General features: G+C 28.6%; 1 protein-coding gene across 1 annotated transcript in view; it reads right to left on the bottom strand.

Moving 5' to 3' along the window:
* Window positions 1-431: 431 nt before the first annotated feature.
* The window catches only part of LOC127290465 (dynein axonemal heavy chain 7-like), a 66,057-nt gene continuing 49,480 nt past the window's right edge, over window positions 432-17,008 (bottom strand). The window contains exons 5-6 of the mRNA XM_051319040.1: window positions 9,743-9,924; window positions 432-712 (exon numbers count right to left, since the gene is read on the bottom strand). The gene's annotated coding sequence lies outside the window, so the exon portion shown is untranslated. The remainder of the gene's footprint in view (window positions 713-9,742; window positions 9,925-17,008) is intronic.

Raw genomic sequence — 17,008 nt, 5'->3', positions numbered from 1 at the left:
TTAGAATGTCTTATTTACCAAAAGTTTAATTTTATTTTCGGGGAAATTCACAAGTAATAATTTAAAGTACTTAGATTACATAATTTAAAAAAAATTAAAACTACAAACTTTAAAACATAAACTTTAATATTTTACAAATAATCCTTTGCATTTTTCTAGTAAATAATTGATAAGTACTAGAAAAGATAACAAAGGAAAGAAAAAAGGGAGATATATACAAATTCATGCAATTTAACTGGAAGTTAACAGAGTTAAGTAAGGAACTTAACATGGTTAACTTCCTGGAAAAGGGGATGGTATCTGGGTATAGAAAATGAGAAAAACTCACCAAAAATTCCGGACGATGCTGGCACGTGGCTGATGGCGGACTAAATGGGTGAAGACGCGACAAGTGTCGCTGGAGTTGCGCGCGACGCTGGAGGTGGTGGAACGCAGAACGCCGAGCGTTGATAGGCTGAGAATATTCTTGAAGTGACGCTCTCCGCTGGAGGTGGTGGAACACAGAACGCCGGTCGTTAATTGGCTGACATTACTGTACTGGAAGTGGCGCGCAACCGATTTTAATTTGAATTCTCCGATAATTAAAATTTTTTTTACTTATAATTCATAAAGAATTTTTATTAAAATAAATTTTGTAATACGATTGATGGACGTCTCCGCTGCTCGTATGCACATTGAAAATGTCGTAAACCTCTTCTTCTTCAGTGAACAACTGCAAACAAAAAAAATATGATTAATTATTGTCTATTTCAACAACTATTATTAACAATATAATATGTAACAATAATCAGTTAACTGTATGTTTATAATAATTTTTTGGATATAATTGTTAGGTTAAATAATAAATTATAATTTAATATATAAAACTGTTTTAAAAACGTAAAATTATTTTTAAAAAATTTTTAATATTGGTGATTTTCCTAAATGTGTTATTTAAGTTGCCCTAATGAATATTATTAATTAATGTGGTGCTAAATAAGTATACAAAAAATTTTAAATTTTTTACGCAAAAGACCTTAAACTTTTAGAAAAAAAAATATTTTTATAAAAAAAATTATTTTTTAAACAATTGGTTTAAAAAATAAAATTTGTTTATACTTTTTAAACGTGTTCTCCCTCATTTTAAAGCGCGAAAAAAGTTATAGATATAGTTCTGAAAGGGTCTCACCCCCGATCTTAATGAAACTTGGTATACTAACGTATTTTTGTGCCCTAATTACAAAAATGATAGTAAAAATTGGCGCAAATGTGATTATCATAGTAAAAACCATAAAAAACACCATAAAATCATGGTTTTTTGCGATTATCTCGTAACAAACGCAAAAATTTGTGAAATGTTTCAAATAAAAGTTATAGGTCTCAAAAAACACACATTTTATGTTCTATGCATTTTTTACAAAAAGTGGTAATTCTTCTAGAAAAATCCAAAAAGCCATAAAACATTATGAAAAATAACGGAAAAAACAGTGAAAGTTTAAAAAACAGTGAATATGTAAAGGTGACCGTTTATATATATATATATGTATATATACATTAAGTGTACCATATACAAATAATGAATGTTAAATGAGTCGAAAAATTTGTCGCAAATGATTTGCCTTCACTTTTGGATTCCAATGACAATTTCGAAAATTATTGCGAAATAATCCAAAAAGTTTCTGTTTTCTAAGTGGCATAAAAACAAATATTTTTGATGTGAAGTACGTAAATTCAATAAAGCAGTCACACTGGAATACGAAAATGAAAGTAAATTCAACGAATCCTATACAATGAACAGAAAAAAAAATTAAACATGAGTACAGTGTCATCGATGGTGTCCATGACTAATCAATCATTTCCAAATAATTGTAATACCGAACTCGAGAAAAAAAATTATTGGACTTGATTGTTGTGTACATAAAAAAATCTAAAGAACTGAGTAACCCAGATTTATCGTATCGTATCGTCAAGACTAAATTGAAAATACAAAATTTAAAATCTAAATGAAATAGAGGAGTCAATGAACTTAGATGTAAACAGCACGTGGAAGTGAAATATTTTCAGAAAAATAGAATCACGAGTCTAATTTGGAATCGAATTTTTCCCAACTTTTTATTAAACATTCCAGAAGGGAAAATCCTTACTCTATAAAGAAAATGGAACCATTTATACAGAATTAGATCAAAGTTTCAGTATGTCTCAAAATGGTAACCAAATGTTAATGAACGGTATTGAACCTACGTCGTTTTCTGAAAATTCAATTTCTTTACACGTTCCCGATTATCATTATTAAAATGACGAACTCATAATAGGTTCTACTTTGGGACAAGCTTCTAGAGGTCTGATAAGCAGTTCGGTGAATATTCTACAAGAACATCAGGGGGAATAAATACACAGACTGATTACCAAACGAATCATTCTGTTGTTTTAAAAAATGTTCGAACCCATACTGAAACATTCAAATTTTCTCGAGTTAAACATTTAAATGCTTCGTTTGAGAGTCAAGATAAAGAATTAGCTTATGAAAATGTTTACATCATGAACAAAGCGAAGCAAGACGCATTTCACGCAATGCGTGCTCTTGGAGTCGAGATCGAAATAAACGTTGCAGATAAAATAAATATTCAATGTATTACCTCTGATACTGATAACATCGATGCTGAGCAAAATGATTTTTTACAATCTGAAGAAATTGAATTCGAAAAATTAGATGAAAACTTTACAAAAGGAGTCGATTCACATGGTTTAATAGAAAATTCAAATTCTGATCTTTTAATAGATTTTACAGTATTATCAACAGTGCAAGGTAATTTAGAATTGAGAGACTATACAGACTGTAAGATAAAATTGAATGAATCAAGTCCATTTACAATTGTTACCGATTCTACCGGAAAAGAAACTGTAGTTCTAAAATCGTCAATTTGTTGGCTCCTAAATGAGTTCTCAGAAAAATTGAGTAGCGATAGATAGTTGAGGGTACGCCAATCTGAGTATGAATCATATAAATCTAATGAGGTAAAACATTTTGCAGATTTCCTTGAAAAATGTGAGCAAATAAATATCGATGATTAGGCAATATTAACACGGATTAATAGTAACAAATTTCTTATTGGTCTTGTTTTTGGATTTGGATATTTAGGTGGTACAACGCGATAGACAAAAGAATATTCTTGTTCATATGCAAACATTAAAGGAAATCGAAGAGATATCGGCGTGTCATGTCAATGGTTTGGATTTACAAAAAGGGGATATTTATCATTAATAAACACTTTTGCACACGGGTATATAAATATTAATAAGTATAAGTGTAAAATATCTGCACCGATTATTACCAACGTGGGTTTAATATTTGCAGAAAAACTTTATGTCAAAATCAAGGACTTGATATAAAAAATGTTTCCGAATATTATTTTAATTCTCAAGATATTTCTTTATTTTTATATTATTTTTTTATTAAGATTTAATTTCAGAAACCTTGTTAAAAAATTTTGTTTTCTGATAAAAGTTAGAAGACTGAATATTATTGGCTGTTAATGAGAAGAGAAACAGTATTAAATTCATTAATTTATGAAAAGTTATATAAATGTAAATCATGACTTAAAAATTAAAATTACCATATAACGAGCTAGAAAAGTTAGGTTATAAAATTTCTAAGTTAGTCTTCCTCAAAAGTCAATTTTTAAATTTTCCCTACACTCCATAGTAAATTAAATATTGTATTATGTATAATGAGATTATAAATAATTAAACGTATCTTATAATTTTGGGTTAGAATTTCAATCAACTACAACACAATTTTCAGCATTATAAAAATGCATTGAAAATAGTATTCATCTATATTCTCATCTGTACATAGTATTTAACAAGGTTTATTTTTAAACTTATAAAATGCATTATTATCTATTAGATTGAATTATTTGTATTTTTAAAAATTTGGATACTTCAAATTAATCTTTTCATAAATTTTCTAAAAAATAATGACTGTTTAATATTTACCCCTAACTTTAGCAAAGTTGAAAAATTTATGGGTAAATAAAAAACAGTTGATTAGTGCGATTCAATGATACCTATATTTCCTACTACCCCATAAAATTGTTCCACGGATGTTAAATAACTTAATACACAAAAAACCAAAAGTATTGCGATTTAAAAGAAAAAACATACTGACCCTAAATAAGAAATAATTTATTTACAGAGTTTTTGAAACAAGGAGGAAGAATTTTTTCATTTTCCAAGAAAACAACCTTTCAAAAAAAATTACTTATAACTCATTTTCCAGTTAGTATGATTTAAAAAAAGTATTTTTACTTAAAGAAGTTCTCTCGCAAACAGAAATGACGAAGAGTTAATTATCAAACTTGATAAACTGATAGATAATGGTTTAAAGAAGATGTAGTTAAATTTTTAGAGGTCTAGGTGGATTTTGACAAAAGATATAAATAATTTTCTCTTTTCACATTTAACACGCGTTCTTATGGGAAATTAAATTTTTTGGTCTGAAATCTCAAATTGTGAAAAATCTGACGAAAAGATATTACTGGAACTTTATATACGAGAGATTCTTTTTCAATCGCCCCAGCCCAAAAAGTCAATGTTCTGGGATTGGCTTCATACTTTAGTAAATTGTTGTCCTATATGATAGTAATAAATCCCTAAAATATAAACTCATTAAAAAAATATTTGTAGAAAGTAGAGAGGGTTGAAGTTTTGACGTTAAGGGTAACATTGTCATTTTCAAATCCGTATAACTATGACAAAAGTTAATGGATTTTAATTTATCTATAATGAATTTTAATGCATTTTTCACGTAGTTTTCAAAAACGTATACAAAATTTAAAAAAAAAATTTTTGACCCCTTTTTTTCAAAATCAACCCTTATTTTTCGATTTTCACCCCTTCGGGTATTTTTTTTTTATTTTATTTTCATTGGAAAGCTGAGGTCTTTTCCCATGAGCTATGTAAATATGAAAATGGGACAACAATAATTTTGTGAGAAACAGAATATTAATGTAGGCGGTGCCGATAACGGGTATACCTAAAGATCATCTTCGAGGATTTAGGTAGGCACCGCCTGCTTTAATATTCTGTTTTTCACAAAATTATTGTTGTCCCATTTTCATATTTACATAGCTGATGGGAAAAAACCTCAGCTTTACAATGAAAATAAAAAAAAAATACCCGAAGGGGTGAAAATCTGAAAAATAAGGGTTGATTTTGAAAAAAAGGGGTCAAAAATTTTTTTTTTTAAATTTTGTATACATTTTTGAAAAGTACGTGAAAAATGCATTAAAATTCATTATAGATGAATTATAATCCATTAACTTTTGTCATAGTTATACGGATTTGAAAATGACAATGTTACCCTTAACGTCAAAACTTCAACCCCCTCTACTTTCTACAAATATTTTTTTAATGAGTTTATTTTATAGGGATTTATTACTATCATATAGGACAACAATTTACCAAATTATGAAGCCAATCCCAGAACATTGACTTTTTGGGCTGGGGCGATTGAAAAAGAATCTCTCATACATAAAGTTTAATAGCCAATGTTCACTTACTTTTAATAAAATTTATCAGACCTGGCTTAGGAGACTCACAATTAATAATTTTGTCTAAAAAAACACCGTATTTTGACAATCAGAAATTACTTAGCACAACGCTTGGCAACGTTGCGTCTTGTAGGTTAGGTATAGAAAAAGCGCGAAATTTGAAAGTAATATAAGCAGTATATACATATAATAGCATATTCTTCAAAGATTCATAATAATGAATAATAATTTGAATTTGCTTATAAAAAATTAAGATTTTTGAAATAATAAATTATTATTATTATTATTCAACGAAAATAAATAATCCAACGTTGCTAAGCGTTGAGCTAGTACTACGTGATACAAATGAAAACTTAAATGGGCATTGATCTGACTGACGTTGGAGGGGGAGAACTTCCTTAAAAGAAATGGTATTCAATGAAATAAATGAGAAAGAAATTATTTAGTTCGTTTTGAAACAAGGAGGAAGAATTTTTTCCTTTTCCAAGAATAGTATATTATGCATCAAGGGAGAAAAATGGTTGATTTCCACGTGTGTAATAAAACAAAATCAAATTCTTTATTTCTATCTATCAGTAACAACACCAGAAAAGACATAATTTTTGCTTAGTGACGTCACCGGGAGGGAAAGTAACTTTCCCTCCCGCTCGCCGGAAAAGACATACTTTTCTCCCACTACACAGGTAAGAAATGATGTACTTTCGGTGCGTGTGTTAGAAAAAACATTTTAAATAGTATATTGCGTACCAAGGGGAGAAACGCACTCTTTGCCGACGAGGGCGGCAAGTTACCCGAAGCGGCAAAGATGCGTCTCTCCGAGACACGTACTATACTTTTCACAACAACCCGATCAAAGACACACTTCTGGATAAAAATAATTTTATTTAATAATTATGTATATATCTGTTATACAAGGTTATATACCAATAAGTTAGTTACTTAGAGTTTCCGCTTCAGATAATTCTGGCGGTGTACACTGCCAGACATTGAATTAAATATCTATCTAGATTATACTTCTTTTAAACACTTAAAATAAGCCACAAAATCGCAAGTAAATATGTTCGTTATATATGAACACGTAAATATTAGAAACGCTGTCCTGTGAAAAATAAAGGTTAAGTTGATAGTTTCGTCTTCCCACTACAGAGAGCATATAGGTGCACAGAAAAAAACTGTACACATTTTTGCTGCTTATCATTTTGAGTAAATTATCAAAATGAGTAAACGGCAAACTTCACGTTACTCAAAATGAAACTGGTTAGTATCAAATGTCAGGTTATGCTAGATAAAATTGTTTACCACTATTATGTTGGTACTAACTGTGATATTCAAAATATTATTAAAGTTTTTATTTTCTATCGAAAAAAAATTTTATCACATTATTATTAAAGTTGTTCATAATAATAATAATAATAATTATTATTATTATTTACATTATAATATTATATTAATAATATTAATAATTATGAGTTAATTTATTTATCTAATAATATAAATTTATTTTTATATTAAATATATTATACATAAAAATTTTTAAATAATAAAAACTCAATTTTATAATATTATAATATTTTAAAATAATCATTTATTTTTTTCAAATAAAAAAAAGAACAACTTCTACTAAAAATTATAGATCCAAAGAAAAACTACATCAATCACATATATTTAATTTATAATTTTTTATTAGTTTTGTTACGTCTCAAATAGAGAAATAACTAAAGAAATAACATTTTATTTTATTTGTGGCCGCTCGGTGATTCAGTGAATTCCTGTTTCATTTAAAGAGCAGAAGGCTCTGAGCTAAGGGTACAGGAAAGAAAGAGAATAGTGATTTTTAATGACAAGGTTACAAATTTATTTAACTTTTAGAGTTATAAAATTGATCTTTGAGAGAGAGTATCCTGAAGCAACGATTCTTGAAATAAGGGGAAGTCAGCATTCTACTGCAACAAGGAATGTAAAAGGTTACTACAAATTTTTATGAGGAATTAGGAAGGATTTAGATAAAAAGTATTACAACTTACCTTGAAAATTTAGATGTAAGATGTATGAAAACGGACCACTGTTGTGCCCTAATTATGATAGGAACTTCTGGTGCCAGATATAGTTTGAGAGCTCACAGGAAGGTTGACGGGCCTTGGTGATGACCACAGGTCCGGAGTTCAGTTGATTGAATCAGCTCTTCTTGACGTAGAAACTTTTAACACTTGACACAGAGATTCTTCTAAGTCGAACTTGAGTATGAAATTGAGCAGAGTAACACCGCTTGTACTAGATTTCGTATGTGAACTGGTACCAAATATGAAGTAGAAGTAACGTGTATGATGAAAAGTTCTGAACTGGCAGATGTTATACGTATGAAGATGATTTGAGAACTGATCTCTCCATGAAAATGTAGTCCTTTTATACTGAGTTTTCGTAAGAGAATAGATAAATTTTATTGGTCGTACTATATATTTTTCACCCTTATTTTGGAAGCCGAAGTTGAGTCCTTCTATACTGAATATTCGTAAGAGAATAGTGCTATATATTTTTCACCCTTATTTTGGAAGCCAAAGTTGAGTCCTTCTCTCTTAGTTAAACGTAAAAAAGGGGGGTGTGAACCATTCTAATACAAGATAGAAAGAGCACGACTACGGTTATTCGCAGCTGTACAAGAGCGTTTATGGTCTTCTAATGTGGTGATACCACAGGGGTTCGTCGCATAGGAAAATTGGAAAGAGAGCATTTATTACATCGTCTGATTTTAGCACATAGGGAAAATTAGAAAGAGATCATTTTGTTTTGTGGGGGTGTGAGCTCTTCTAGTGTCATAAAAGATTTCTCGCTTCTATTTGTATGTTTTAGAAATACAGTATATAGACATAGAAGGATACAAAACGCAAGGGTCATTTATACATAAAAGAAAGATGTTTAGTCGCGCGACAATGGCGCGGGAGTTTTCATAAGAGAAAGGCATTTAAATGCGTAACAAAGCACGGGTGTTTGTCGCAGAGACATACAATTCGGTATGGATTAAAAGAATTCTTATAATTATGAATGTAAAAGTTACGGTGACGTGACAGTTTATTGATCACAAAACAGTGATTTTAAGAATCAAAATTTATTTGTTAAAATTTTTAAAGATAAATTTTTTTTATTTATTAATTAATGTGAAAAAAATTTAACACAATATCATTTTGTTTCGTAAACAATATTTTACTTTTAAATTTTTTAAATAAGGCGCCATTACCATTGGTTTTTTGACAATAGCGCTTTCTTTCTCTACTTCATGTTAACGCAGTTCGTATTACTGCCTGTCGTTTCATATGTTTCTTAACCTAAAACTTGATTTATTTTATTTTATAAATAATAATAAACTGACTTTAAGAATTAAAGTTTTTTTAGTTTAAAAGTGTTTATTTATGAAAAACAATTGTTTTAGTACTATTTTAAATTAAATAATCATTTGTTATTTATCTATAATTCATAGTTAAACATTTACTCAAAATGAAACTGACGTTGTTGATTTTGATATTTTTTCACTGAAAACTCAAAATGAATAAGAGCGTTATCATTTTTGCTGCATATCAAAATGAGTATGATTTCGTACTCATTTTGAGTACAGTTTTTTTCTGTGTGGCTATCTAACTAACCAATCAGAATGTCCAGATATTCTTTCCTCCCGCTACGTCATCAACTTTCCTCCCTAGAGAAGAAAATTGATTATCTAGCGGGAAGAAAGTGGACAAGTGAGATCTCGTCTGCCATTAGCTAATTTCGAAGCTCTACAGAGCTGTAGAAAGTGCAGTTTTCGTTAGGGGCTTTGTAAAAAAGTATTTTTTACCTAAAAAATCAGGAAAAGAAGCAGGCGCAAAGCGTCTACATTTAGTGTTTCGTGGCATTTTAAATGCAGATCAAAAGTCATTTATATGTATTAAATAATTTATAATTGGTGGTGGTCATAAAAACATTTGCTATTGAAAGGGTTGCTATGGTAACTGTATACCCGCGTACGACGGACGGACGCTAAAGCGAAACTATAAGGTTTTCGGCCCAGGGCCACTAAACCCTAAAAATGAGTAAATCTAGGCAGCCTAAAAACTTCTCGATTTAATCGTTGTTGTGTGGGTAATTATTTCAATAATGCTTAAATAATATACTTTTCATTTGAGATATAGAAAAAGAACATTATTTAAAATTTTTATACTAAATTGAAAAATGGAACAAACCTGGAATCTGATCCGTTTGCAGGACTAATGAGACCTGTCGGAGTACGTGGCCATAAACTGGAACTGTTTATCGGTGTGCCTACTTTCATTCACGAGATGCTGTTGTGTCAACTTGATATTGGTATATCACCAGTTGTTCTCACTGTTCTTCTTGGAATTCGACTTGGGAGTTGCAGAATAGTCTAAAAAAAATTTTTATCATCTTTTTCGTGTTTTTATTCCATTTTTTAGTTACATTTTTAACTCAGAAATTCTAAATATGTTTTAAATACATATATTATTTTTAATTTTATTTTTTAAGATCATTTATCATTTTTTCTTTCATTTACATATTTTGCATTTAAAGCGGTTCAACCACTTGTGTGTAACCTCAACCTAAAAATTGATTTTATCATCAAATGAATTATAAATAAAATTAATTTCACTAAATTTTTAAAAATCATGTAATCAATCAAGTAATTTTTTGAAAATAGTACAAAACTGAATCTTTTAAAATTTTGTAAAATTAAATTACATAACTGCTTTATTCGTTGTTAAAAATAACTTTGAGTTTATGTCAATAGATTGATCATCCTTAATAATTTTGCAATAATCTTAAGGTTATGTGACTGTTAAATCTGTAATTTCAATTTGTCCGTAACTTTTCTCGTAAAATAATAAATGGATTGATTTGAAATTTTATGGAGGTGTTCTAAATATAATAAGGAGTAGTTGTCAAGTGCGAAAATTTTGATATATTGTTAAATAATTATTATATAAAACAACAATTTTTTATCATATTTTAAATTCCTCCACAAAATTTCAGTTCGAATCCATTAAGCATTTTACGAGAAAAGTTACGAACAAATTAACATTACAGACCTAACAGTCACAAGACCTTAAATTTAATTTAAAAAAAAAATTTAATTATTATTCACCTTTTATTTTTGTTTATTTGTATTTTAAAAATAAAAAAACATTTCCACTACTTTGTACATAATTAAGAATAAAAAAATTTCTTTTGTTGTAATCAATGAAAGGTGAATAAAGAATTAAAATGTGTAAAATTTCTCATTACAACAAGAAAAAAAAACGATAAATATAATTTCAGAAAGTTAATACGAATCGATATAAAAAATTACATTTATTAAATAAAATGCAAATTACATATTACAGATTTTATTTTTATTTTGTAATGTTTCCTGTCATCTGTTGTTTCATATAGGGCATTTTATTTCAAAATGTACAAGCAAAAAAAAAAAAATTTTGAAATTAGAATATAAATTTTGTAATACTTTGTAGTGCCCTTTAATAGTCTTCAACCGTGGGTTATTTCTGTGCAAATAAAAAAAACATACACTGAAATAATGTTGGTGTAGCAGCTGCCCCAAACAAAAAATTTCTATATTTAAGGGGTTACACCACTTTGACCCGCCCAAAAAATACGCTTTTTCAGCAATTTTTATTAAAAAATAGAAATTTTTTTAAGAAAATTAAAATACAGTAGGGTATTATGTTACTCTTGAATTAAAAAAAAAATTTGTTGTGTTTTTTTCAAAAATGTAGGTCTGACAAATTATATGGCGGAGTGCTTCAAAAATGGATTGCCGTGCGGTGGGCACAATAACTCGGTCCAGAATTGAGCTACACTCTAAATCTAAATCAGTGAAAATTTCACTGAATTAAAATCAGTGTGAGCTCAGTTTTCTTTAATTCACCAGCGAAATTTCACTGGGAATCAGTAAAAACACTGATTTCAATTCAGTGAAATTTTCACTGATTCAGATTTAGAGTGTAGATAAAAAAAAGCATTAGTTTCTGCAACTCAAAATCTAGAGGAATACGTAGCCTAGAAAATTTAAATATTAATATTTCGAAAAATCCCTACGTATTCCTCTGGATAATTATATCACAAACAAAATAAAAAAAACTAAGAGGATCGCTTGAAATTTGTGGCAGCTAGAGTACCCACCGATTTTTCAAATGTAGTTTTGAGAGAAACGCGTTTAAAGTTTTCTTAATAGCTTGATCGTGATTAACAATGATAAAATTAAAAATTACCTGTAATCAGCTACGCCGGGTCCATATAGCATATCATTTCTATGCCTATAAGGCGTACTTTAATCAAAAAATTATTTTTAAGATTTTTTAAAACTTTCAAAGTGGTGTAAACCCTTAATTATAACTTCATACTTAATATTCACGTTGAGTTTCTATATAAGCGAAATTAACTGAAAATAGAAATTTTTTTGTTTGGGACAGCTGCTGCACCAAAATTTTGCTGCTGCACACTAGATTTAAACGATCTCGATTTTAAAAAATTCAATATATTCAGGAAAACCAAATTTTTCTTACAATAATCCTACAAAATTGATTAATTCATCTTTGGAATTTTCTATTCCCATTGTTATGACCATCAATTTAAGAATTTTCCTTTCTCGTTAAATGTAAATAAATCTTGGGTCACACAGGTGTCAAGGTAATAAAATTGAAAAATTGTTTCGACAAACAAATACTTGCAAATTACAATTATTCAAATATTATTACACGAATATTTTTATTTTTAAAATTTTCAAAATATATAAAACTAATATAATTTTTGCAATTATTATTATTATTATTTAGAAAAAATAAGTTTCTCCATAGTATTTAATTTTTAAAATAATATTAATAAACTTTATAAAAATAAATTAATATATAATATTTTAAAAATTTTTTGTAGGAAAACAATCGCCTTTAATTATTATATAAAAATATAATTCTGACCTTAGATCGCGACAAAAATTTTGCGGAATAACTCATTAATAGTATAAAAATTCGTTGTCATGTACCAGAGAATAAATTTTATATTTTTAAAAATAATTAATTAATTGATTTAATTATCTTTGAGATTTTCTGTTCCCATTGTTATGACCATTAATTCAAGACTTGTCCTTTGTATACTGCAACAAAAACAAATCTCGGGTCTCGCAGGTAACAAAGTAATAAAATTGAAAAATCGTTTAGACTACTAAATACTTAGAAATTATAATTTTTCAAATATGATTTTACGAATAGAATTGAAAATGGTAATCAGGTGACATCTATCGTAACTTTTTATTAACTTATTCTCACCTTATTTGTTAAGGTAGAAATTATAATAAATGACAGTCAATTTTTATATACGAAATCGTAAGACTTATTTCGTAAATAGTTTCTGAAAAAAGTAAATCGTAGTAGGGTAAGTGTACCAGTTACCGATGGTGCACCAATTATTGTTGATGGTCGTAATTGTCTTTTGTAGATAAATAGTACATTGTAGAAAATTTAAAAACACAAATAATTTGTAAATAAACCTTATATTTCCAATTAATATTTACCCCTTCAAATTTAATATCAATGACAGTATTCAAGAATGCAAGAATTTGCAATAAAATCGTCTGCCTAAGAAAAATTGAATTTTTTTGAAAAATTTTTTTTACGAAAATCGCATTAATGGTCATAAAATTGGTGTTCCTCTTCTCGGATCGGGCTGTCAATTTTTTCTACACTTTTAGGTGTATTTTGTGCAAGAAATTGCAATAAAATAGTCTGCCTAAGAAAAATTGAATTTTTTTGAAAATTTTTTTTTACGAAAATCGCATTAATGGTCATAAAATTGGTGTTCCTCTACTCGGATCGGATTGTCAAATTTTTTTCTACACTTTTAGGTGTATTTTGTGCAAGAAATTGCAATAAAATAGTCTGCCTAAGAAAAATTGAATTTTTTTGAAAATTTTTTTTTACGAAAATCGCATTAATGGTCATAAAATTGGTGTTCCTCTACTCGGATCGGGCTGTCAATTTTTTCTACACTTTTAGGTGTATTTTGTGCAAGAAATTGCAATAAAATAGTCTGCCTAAGAAAAATTGAATTTTTTTGAAAATTTTTTTTTACGAAAATCGCATTAATGGTCATAAAATTGGTGTTCCTCTACTCGGATCGGGCTGTCAATTTTTTCTACACTTTTAGGTGTATTTTGTGCAAGAAATTGCAATAAAATAGTCTGCCTAAGTAAAATTGAATTTTTTTGAAAAATTTTTTTTCGATAATCGCTTTAATGGTCATAAAAATGGTGTTCCTCTACTCGGATCGGGCTGTCAATTCTTTTCTACACTTTTAGGTGTATTTTGTGCAAGAAATTGCAATAAAATAGACTGCCTAAGAAAAATTGAATTTTTTTGAAAATATTTTTTTTTCGATAAACGCTTTAATGGTCATAATAGAGGTCTTCCTCTACTCGGATCGGGCTGTCAATTTTTTTCTACACTTTTAGGTGTATTTTGTGCAAGATATTGCAATAAAATAGTCTGCCTAAAAAAAATTGAATTTTTTTGAAAATTTTTTTTGGGCACTGAATTTTTTTGAAATTTTTTTTTTGACGAAAATCACTTTAATGGTCATAAAAATGGTGTTCCTCTACTCGGATCGGGCTGTCAATTCTTTTCTACACTTTTAGGTGTATTTTGTGCAAGAAATTGCAATAAAATAGACTGCCTAAGAAAAATTGAATTTTTTTGAAAATATTTTTTTTTCGATAAACGTTTTAATGGTCATAATAGAGGTCTTCCTCTACTCGGATCGGGCTGTCAATTTTTTTCTACACTTTTAGGTGTATTTTGTGCAGAAATTGCAATAAAATAGTATGCCTAAGAAAAATTGAATTTTTTTGAAAATTTTTTTTTGACGAAAATCGCTTTAATGGTCATAAAAATGATGTTCCTCTACTCGGATCGGGCTGTCAATTTTTTTTACACTTTTAGGTGTATTTTGTGCAAGAAATTGCAATAAAATAGTCTGCCTAATAAAAGTTGAACTTTTTTGAAAATTTTTTTTTGACGAAAATCGCTTTAATGGTCATAAAAATGGTGTTCCTCTACTCGGATCAGGCTGTCAATTTTTTTCTACACTTTTAGGTGTATTTTGTGCAAGAAATTGCAATAAAATAGTCTGCCTAAGAAAAATTGAATTTTTTTGAAAATTTTTTTTGGGCATTGAATTTTTTTGAAAATTTTTTTTTGACGAAAATCGCTTTAATGGTCATAAAAATGGTGTTCCTCTACTCGGATCGGGCTGTCAATTTTTTTCTACACTTTTAGGTGTATTTTGTGCAAGAAATTGCAATAAAATAGTCTGCCTAAGAAAAATTAAATTTTTTTGAGAATTTTTTTTTTCGATAAACGCTTTAAAGGTCATAATAGGGGTCTTCCCCTACTGGGATCGGACTGTCAATTTTTTTCTACACTTTTAGGTGTATTTTGTGCAAGAAATTGCAATAAAATCACCTGCCTAAGAAAAATTGAATTTTTTTGAAAATTTTTTTTTGGCGAAAATCGCTTTAATGGTCATAAAAATGGTGTTCCTCTACTCGGATCGGGCTGTCAATTTTTTTCTACACTTTTAGGTGTATTTTGTGCAAGAAATTAAAATAAAATAGTCTGCCTAAGAAAAATTGAATTTTTTTGAAAATTTTTTGTTGACGAAAATCGCTTTAATGGTCATAAAAATGGTGTTCCTCTACTCGGATCGGACTGTCAATTTTTTTCTACACTTTTAGGTGTATTTTGTGCAAGAAATTGCAATAAAATAGTCTGCCTAAGAAAAATTGAATTTTTTTGAAAATTTTTTTTGACGAAAATCGCTTTAATGGTCATAAAAATGGTGTTCCTCTACTCGGATCGGGCTGTTAATTTTTTTCTACACTTTTAGGTGTATTTTGTGCAAGATATTGCAATAAAATAGTCTGCCTAAAAAAAATTGAATTTTTTTGAAAATTTTTTTTGGGCACTGAATTTTTTTGAAATTTTTTTTTTGACGAAAATCACTTTAATGGTCATAAAAATGGTGTTCCTCTACTCGGATCGGGCTGTCAATTTTTTTCTACACTTTTAGGTGTATTTTGTGCAAGAAATTGCAATAAAATAGTCTGCCTAAGAAAAATTGAATTTTTTTGAAAATTTTTTTTGACGAAAATCGCTTTAATGGTCATAAAAATGGTGTTCCTCTACTCGGATCGGGCTGTCAATTTTTTTCTACACTTTTAGGTGTATTTTGTGCAAGAAATTGCAATAAAATAGTCTGCCTAAGAAAAATTGAATTTTTTTGAAAATTTTTTTTTACAAAAATGGCATTAATGGTCATAAAATTGGTGTTCCTCTACTCGCATAGGGCTGTCAATTTTTATCTACACTTTTAGGTGTATTTTGTGCAAGAAATTGCAATAAAATAGTCTGCCTAAGAAAAATTAAATTTTTTTGAGAATTTTTTTTTTCGATAAACGCTTTAAAGGTCATAATAGGGGTCTTCCCCTACTGGGATCGGGCTGTCAATTTTTTTCTACACTTTTAGGTGTATTTTGTGCAAGAAATTGCAATAAAATAGTATGCCTAAGAAAAATTGAATTTTTTTGAAAATTTTTTTTTGACGAAAATCGCTTTAATGGTCATAAAAATGATGTTCCTCTACTCGGATCGGGCTGTCAATTTTTTCTACACTTTTAGGTGTATTTTGTGCAAGAAATTGCAATAAAATAGTCTGCCTAATAAAAGTTGAACTTTTTTGAAAATTTTTTTTTTGACGAAAATCGCTTTAATGGTCATAAAAATGGTGTTCCTCTACTCGGATCAGGCTGTCAATTTTTTTCTACACTTTTAGGTGTATTTTGTGCAAGAAATTGCAATAAAATAGTCTGCCTAAGAAAAATTGAATTTTTTTGAAAATTTTTTTTGGGCATTGAATTTTTTTGAAAATTTTTTTTTGACGAAAATCGCTTTAATGGTCATAAAAATGGTGTTCCTCTACTCGGATCGGGCTGTCAATTTTTTTCTACACTTTTAGGTGTATTTTGTGCAAGAAATTGCAATAAAATAGTCTGCCTAAGAAAAATTGAATTTTTTTGAAAATTTTTTTTTGACGAAAATCGCTTTAATGGTCATAAAAATGGTGTTCCTCTACTCGGATCGGGCTGTCAATTTTTTTCTACACTTTTAGGTGTATTTTGTGCAAGAAATTGAAATAAAATAGTCTGCCTTAGAAAAATTGAATTTTTTTGAAAATTTTTTTTTGACGAAAATCGCTTTAATGGTCATAAAAATGGTGTTCCTCTACTCGGATCGGGCTGTCAATTTTTTTCTACACTTTTAGGTGTATTTTGTGCAAGAAATTGAAATAAAATAGTCTGCCTTAGAAAAATTGAATTTTTTTGAAAATTTTTTTTTCGATAATCGCTTTAATGGTCATAAAAATGGTGTTCCTCTACTCGGATCGGG

This window comes from Leptopilina boulardi, unplaced genomic scaffold (assembly GCF_019393585.1).
Source record: "Leptopilina boulardi isolate dan_hultmark-lab unplaced genomic scaffold, ZJU_Lbou_2.1 LbouV2_69, whole genome shotgun sequence".
Taxonomy (NCBI): domain Eukaryota; kingdom Metazoa; phylum Arthropoda; class Insecta; order Hymenoptera; family Figitidae; genus Leptopilina; species Leptopilina boulardi.
This window is presented reverse-complemented; position numbering and strand designations above follow the sequence as displayed.